Genomic DNA, 7,208 nt, shown 5'->3' on the forward strand with positions numbered 1-7,208 from the left:
AATAAAGTTAAAAGCAGTGGACTGGTGTTCTATCAGAATGAAGTAGTATAGCTAAAGAACAACACACAAATACTCGATCAGGATCAGAATTGTTTTCATTGCTCTATATTAGCTTCTCTAGAGGTAGTATTAAGAACCTTCTATAGATCCCAGGATCGAAATTGGCTATGGATATAGAAATATCTTGAACTTGTTACATTGATGAATACTACTGGAAATTGTGTCATTGCAGGAAAATTTCCCAGCTATAAAATCAGTTAGAAATAAGCAATTTCTCAACAATTCAAACTTTAAAAAATTAGTAACTAATATTGGTAGAATTCAGTTATGTCTGCATGTATTAGTAGATAGGTTTACATCTTACTGATTTCATGACTGCATAGGGATTAAATTTATTTTTGAATCTCCTTTTCTAAATTAAGGATGTTGTAGAAGACCTAAAGAAAATAACTTGACTGAAGTGACATCAGGACCATTCCAATTAAATTACATTGAAGAATAAACCAAAAAATAGGTCAGGGTTACTATATGAAAGGACAAATAGGAGAAATTAAGAGATCTAATGAATGAAGTCAACACATGTAGAAATTAGAAACTGAAATGTGAACGTGACTGAAATTTCTTTCAATATGATTTAGCTAAACTTCAGAAATTTTTAAGGATGGGAATAATTCTAAATAAGATTCAAAACCAATGGGACAGTCTCCATTTATAACAGAAATGAAAAACCACATAGGAATAATAAAACTCATTTAGGAATAATGACACTCATTTTGGAATACTAAGACTCTATAAGGAGTGGAAAAATCATGAAAGATACATCTTAGAGAACAGGAAATTTAAGAATAAAGTCCAAAACTCTTGCCAGAACTCTAATTCAGCTTGTCATTGCAAAGGAAGTTAAACCAAATAACACAAAGCTTCTCAGGCTTATAAGCAGAAAAAAGAAAGAAACAAACTTTCTAGGAAGTGGGGAAATAAATGAGGTTCAAATGAAAACACAGATTGGAGTTTTTTCCTCAGTTTTTAGACTAAGATGGCTGATTGACATAAAAGTATGGTAATGCAGATGTCCAGGCTACATGGATTTACTTGCTCGTAGGAAGGTGGCTACTTCCTCCTATAAGTATTGATAAAGAATACGTAAATACCCTTGCATAAAACCCTGGTATGATTTCATACAGAAAGCACTGATCTCTCATACTTGGTAGGTAGAAAGAGCGGAGGACGATGACTGAGGAGACAGATAACTTATTTTACAGGAGGCACTAAAGACCTTGAATTTATTTCAAAAAGAAGGGAAGACTGAGAGCATCAAAGGTCACTGGGAAGCCCAAGTTTTCTCCTGTCTTTACTTAGCATTCACACTAACAGTTTTCATTCTTTCTGACTCTCTTCAAGCCAAGATTCTTGTATACATGTTTATCTAGAGGGGGCTTAAAAGGATGAGAGGACAGATGTGTGTTTGTGCCCAGGACATGGCATCATCTAGTGGTTGATGCACAATCCAGGAGCACAGGCTCTGTCCCTCCCAAGGCCACAGGATGGCCCATACTCAATTTCTCCTCACCCTGGATGAGAAATTGTCACCTAGTCTATGTGAAAGGTTCCATCCATGTGGCAGGGGCACACCCAGCTGGGACATGCCCTTCTGGCCCTGCAAATGTGGCCAAAATGGAGCACCCAAGGAACTTTCCTGGTAAGTCAGAATAATTCTTTAGCATTAGGTGGAAAGTTAAAAACTGACTTGCTGTTTGAGACTTATGATTTTAACATAATGTTTAAGAATGCTGGATCTCACTCCTATATAACCAGAAAGCTTCACAAGGGTTTTTGTAGAGGGAAGTCAATGAACATATGAAGACCTGACAGAATTCTTAAAACTCCTAAAATATTTTGCCATTGGCCACACTGAAGAATCTTAAAAAAATTTAAGTTGTTGTGGGATCAGAGGAAAGGTGTTCTTGCACAGTTATTATGTGATTAATTATTAGGAAACAAAAATGACAGGAGATTATCAAGTAAGTCTCTTAGGATCCCTGCTAGGATATGAACTGTTCAACATCTTCATAAATTACCTGAAAACTATGTGAAATAATGAAGTGACAAATATTCCTTATAAAACACAATTATTCCTGACAGCGAAGAATTGTAGAATGATCTAATGATGCTAAATGTCTGAACAATAAAAAAGCATATGAAATTAATTTCCAGTAAAGTCAAAGCAAGGCACATGGTGGCTCTCCCCTGACATTTAGTTATGTGTGCAGAATATTGAAATCTGAAGTAGCCATTGCTATGCAGGAAAGAGATCTTAGTAAGTGCATGTCCATGGCTCCCTGAAATCTGCTTAGTAGCATGTGACAGTGACAAAATGTTAGGATTTTTAAGAAAATACTAAGAACAAGAAAGAAACTGGATAAATCTCTATTACATGCTGATGGGGATTACATTAATCTATTTTGGATCCAATTTGTAGTTACAGTGATCCCATCTGTAAGATGACAAAGTGGGTTGAGCTTACTTTGGCATCTATTGGAGGGAAGATTGAAACTGATCACCTTGGAAAATAAATGCTTGGTAATGGGGTCTATCCTGCTACCTGTCTATAGATGGGCTCTATCTACTACCTACAGGTTAATGTCTATTTGATTGGCTTCTATAAAATAGGAAAAGATATGTAAGAGTGTTCTAGGGAATTACTGTCCGCTGCAATTGTAAAAAGAAGAATAGAGGTGACCAGGACCTTTAAACAAACAAAAGAAGTAGTTTTCCTTACAGTACCTAATTACTTAGTGGAATTCATTGCTACAGGATGTTGTGGAAGCTAAAATTATCACTGGATTCACAAAGCACTAAATGGATTCATAGCAAAGATGCTATTAATCACAGTGGTCTGTATTTTTCTTCCAATTTAAACTTAAAATGCTGGTTGCCAGAAACAGAAATATTTGAGAAGCAGGATCAGTCTATACTTGCCCCTTTTATTGTCTCTCTACATCCCTTCTCTCTGGGCATCTTTTGTTCATCTCATCAAAAAGAAGATATTTTTATGTATTTTTCCTTGAACAGGTGTGAATATTTCCAGGATTTTATGTTTTAGTAGATTAAACTGTGAAGAAAGAAGACTTTCAAAGCCAAGGCTTAGCTAATTCTACAAAAACTGAGCAGTATGGAGCAGCAAGCACAAAGTATGATTAGGCAGGATAAGAGCAGAAAACTGATGAATGGGCAGAAGGATAAAATTCTAGGATGCTTTCAGGGTGGAATAGTGAGAGAGAATTTTTTAATTTTGTTCAAAATGAAGAAATAAAGTATTTATGACTAGACTATAGCAACATGTTTTCCTATGATGGTGGTGATTCACAGCAAGGTTTCGTCTACTCCTGTGTCCTAAACAGAAACCTAAACCTTTTGAGGCAGCCCATCACTAATTGAAATACAGAGCTGTGTGCACGAAGCTGAGCTCAGTTGCTCTAAGCTCCACCTTGAAGTTGTATTAACATTTAATGGTTAAAAGAAAGCTAATAAAACTGGAGGGAAGCTGAGATGGCCAAGTCATAACTATTTTTATGACACATTATTACCACAGAACAGAGGAAGGATATTTATGATACCTAAAGGTTTCTTTCACCCTTTGCATGTGTTTTTGGGCTATCAAAACCAATTTGCACTATGGCGAATAATTTTGTTCTTGGCCATGTCTTTGCAATAATAAAGTGATACTAGTACCACTGAGAGCAAATTTGTCCCATCTTGTGTTTCACTGTCACATTTATTAAATTTTTATGGGTAAATATGTGTAGTAAACTCTTACCTTAGAAGACTAAAGACTAAACCTTTTAAGCCTGACATATGTGTGAAGTCAGTATGACTCCCCTTTCATAATCAATGGTTAATAAAAAAACCAAGTTAAGTTATTCAAAGTGATCAGAAAAAGAAGAAAAAGTAAGGAAACATCCTGGAAACCCTTTTCCAGTTGCTGCTGCAATGGTTATGGAGTTCATGGCAAAATGTCAGTGCCACAGGAGAAGTAGATTGCAGTGCCCTGACACACTTTCAGCTGAGTTTGCAGTGTGTCAGGATGTTCAGCTGTGTGAGTGATTCAATATGATGGTATGATATTTTTGCCTGGTGTGTTTTTTGTATACACATAAACACACAGCCTGGAGGAGGCAGAGGAGCTGTGAAGTAGATATGGCATCTGAGCCATTGCATTTCAGCCAGGGGAGCACATGCTCTATGAGTCACTGCATGGCACTGGTGGGCTGGATGCTGTGGCCTGCATAAATGAGTGATGTCAAAATGTTATAGGTTGACATCATTGCTCTCTGTGTGTATGCCACAGGCATATCATCTTACCTTAAATTCCTTAATGAAAATTATTGACTAAGATGTTGAAATTTTAAACTGCTTTCAGTTAAACCCAGTGCATTATTCTGGTCATGGTCTAATTTTTTTAACTACTCTTTGGTGACAAATTCCATTAAAAAAAACCAAACACACACACCAAACAAAAACCAAAAACCTCCAGTCTCCAAAATTTACATCTTATTTAGTTATCTGGAATATCTGACATTATCTTAAAGCTATGTGTCTCTATGTGTAGTGTAGAGTAACAGTAATTGCAAGGAAATAATGCTTTAGTATGAAGCACAAGCACAAGCCTACTTTATTTATCTTAAATTACTTCAGAAATGCTCTTCATAATATTGAATAAAAGAGTTTCACAATGGTTTCTCAAATTCAATTACTAATTATGAAAAAGAACGTCTTGGGAAACTGCCATTTTTACATTCCTGTGGTAATTTTAGCAATGACTTAAAAGGAACTTTAAGAATAAGAAAAACAAAAAAACACCCACCTTTTTCAGCTGTCGAAAAAACCAGATCTTATAATAGTTAATAACACCATTTCCTCATTTCATCTCTTCCTCATCTGCTTTCTTCCTTTCTTCCCCTTCACTTGTTTCTCTGCCTCTGTTTCCTTCCTCTGTTTCCCTCAAAACATCCTATTTCCTGCTTCTCTGCTGCATGAAAGTGTTCCCCTGTCAATGGCTCCCCATGCTGAGACCCCTGTGCTCTGGACACATCCTGCCTGCTTGCCTCGTCACTGGCACCCACTGACCGGGCATTTCCCTCAGCAGCTGTGCTGGAGTTTTCAGTGTAGCTGCTGTGCCATTTTCACCAGAGGGACTTCATGTCTGCCCCTTTCTCTGTTGTAGAGTTGTACTTCCCCACTGCCAAACTCATTGTGGGAAACACAGCTTACTTCTTGTCTGAGAAATCAAGTGCACTGTGCTATTTTCATTTTACATAATTATGTACAATATTTATATTGCTATTAGTCCAGCTTAAAGTGTTCCACTTCTGTTTCAAGCAATCAAAACCAGGAGTCAATTCACGGTAGCAAAGCGCAGTATTAATAAAATCTCATTTTAGCTATAGCACTGATCCATGCATGATGATATTTTTCTGTGGTTACTTTTTCATTATACCCAATAGCAAATCCACCCAATTATTGCTTCCTAAAACACCATATTCTTCAGTTTAATCAGAAGTATATTGTCCATGTGAATATGGTACTACCAAACACAGGACAGGTCACTGCTGTCTGTCTAAATAGGCTGACCTCTTGTGTCTTACTTTCCTGGCCTTAATTTTTGACAACCTTGAAAGTGAGAAGTCCTTTTCTTTTTGGCCCTGAGAAGTGAAAGCCAATCTTAGATAAAATAGCAAGTTTTGTATACAATTTGTGTCAAGTCCTCATTGTGAATAGCAACTCAGTCTTGAGGAAAATTGATAAAGACTGAAAAACCAATTTTTCTAGTTTAAACAATCAATTTAAAAAATCTTTAAAATTATAACATAAAACCACAGCATGTCAGGTTGTTTCGCAAGAATATCAAAATCATTACTTCTGCATTGAAGTTAATTATGGCTAATATTCTACACATAACTGTGTTTTTCATTGTTTTAATTTTTTAACCACACCTATTTCTTTATACACTGTTTATCTGTTTCACCTTGAATTTGGAACCCCTTGAATGCAGTTACACAAGTTGTCCCTCTCTCATTTAAGTTTCCTAAGCTAAAGCCAGAAGACAGAGAAAAAATTAGAAACAAGAAACCAGCACAAAACCAAAGTAATAGAGACCTCTCAAGTACCCTTCAGTCTAATCTTGTATCACTTAATTTTGCTCTGGTCCTCAAATACATTTGGTCACAAGTGACTCCAGCAGTTCAAATTTCCATGAACCTTCCACAGAGAGTGTGTCTGACTTTTTCTCCAATATGCCTTTGATGCTTAAACTTGCTTCTGCCACTTGTTGTTATCTTCCAGTCCTTCTCTGAAAGCACTAGATGCCACCTAAAATGAAGCTTAGCAGTGTCAGAGGATTTCAGATTTCAGAATTTCCAATTCTGAACCATAAGAACTTGCAAGTAGATTCATACAGTCAAGTTACAGGAAAAACACATTACTACAAAATTCAGCCCAAATACCTGACAGACTGAGATACCTATTACTAGCTATTGTCTATGCAGAAAGTGTGAATCTATTCAAATTAGGTAGGAGAAGTCCAGCTCCTGCTCCTGGTTCATAAGGGATATTTTTGGGAACCTATGCCATGCATGTCATACTCGGTAAAAATACTTAGTGGGGAAGATATCTGTCATGGTTTGACCACCACTACATCTTTGCTAATTTTTTACTGATATATTTCTAATGGCTTTGTTGTTCTTTTTGGTGGACAGTGTTGACAGATCAAATGTGATTCCTGGTGGTAATTTTCCCTTTGTTTAGTAGATCACTAAGTAACAGACCTCAGCATCAATTACAGACTCATTTGGTCTTCTACCACCGATTGAATGTGAAATTTGAGCTAAAATCTACTAGGCTGACTGACTTGATCCTGCCTAAGGTTACTGCTCTGCTAATTGTCAGAAGATTTTTTTTTTCAATTTTGACAGCTGAGATTTTTAAGTAAAATCAGACATATATATTTCAGTTATTGAATTATTTGGCTAAAATTGAATTAGTACCTACTAGACAATTATGTGATCAGGCAGAACTATGAGTGAGAGCCTTCCCTCTCTGGTTTTTAGTTTTTACAATAGTTACATCAAAAGCAATTTTGTCTCTGTGTGTTGGTGGGAAGAGGGAAGCATGTCACAAGTATGTTAGGGTACTTCAGTGGCACTGAAGTT

This window comes from Passer montanus, unplaced genomic scaffold (assembly GCF_014805655.1).
Source record: "Passer montanus isolate IOZ18808 unplaced genomic scaffold, ASM1480565v1 scaffold46, whole genome shotgun sequence".
Lineage (NCBI taxonomy): Eukaryota > Metazoa > Chordata > Aves > Passeriformes > Passeridae > Passer > Passer montanus.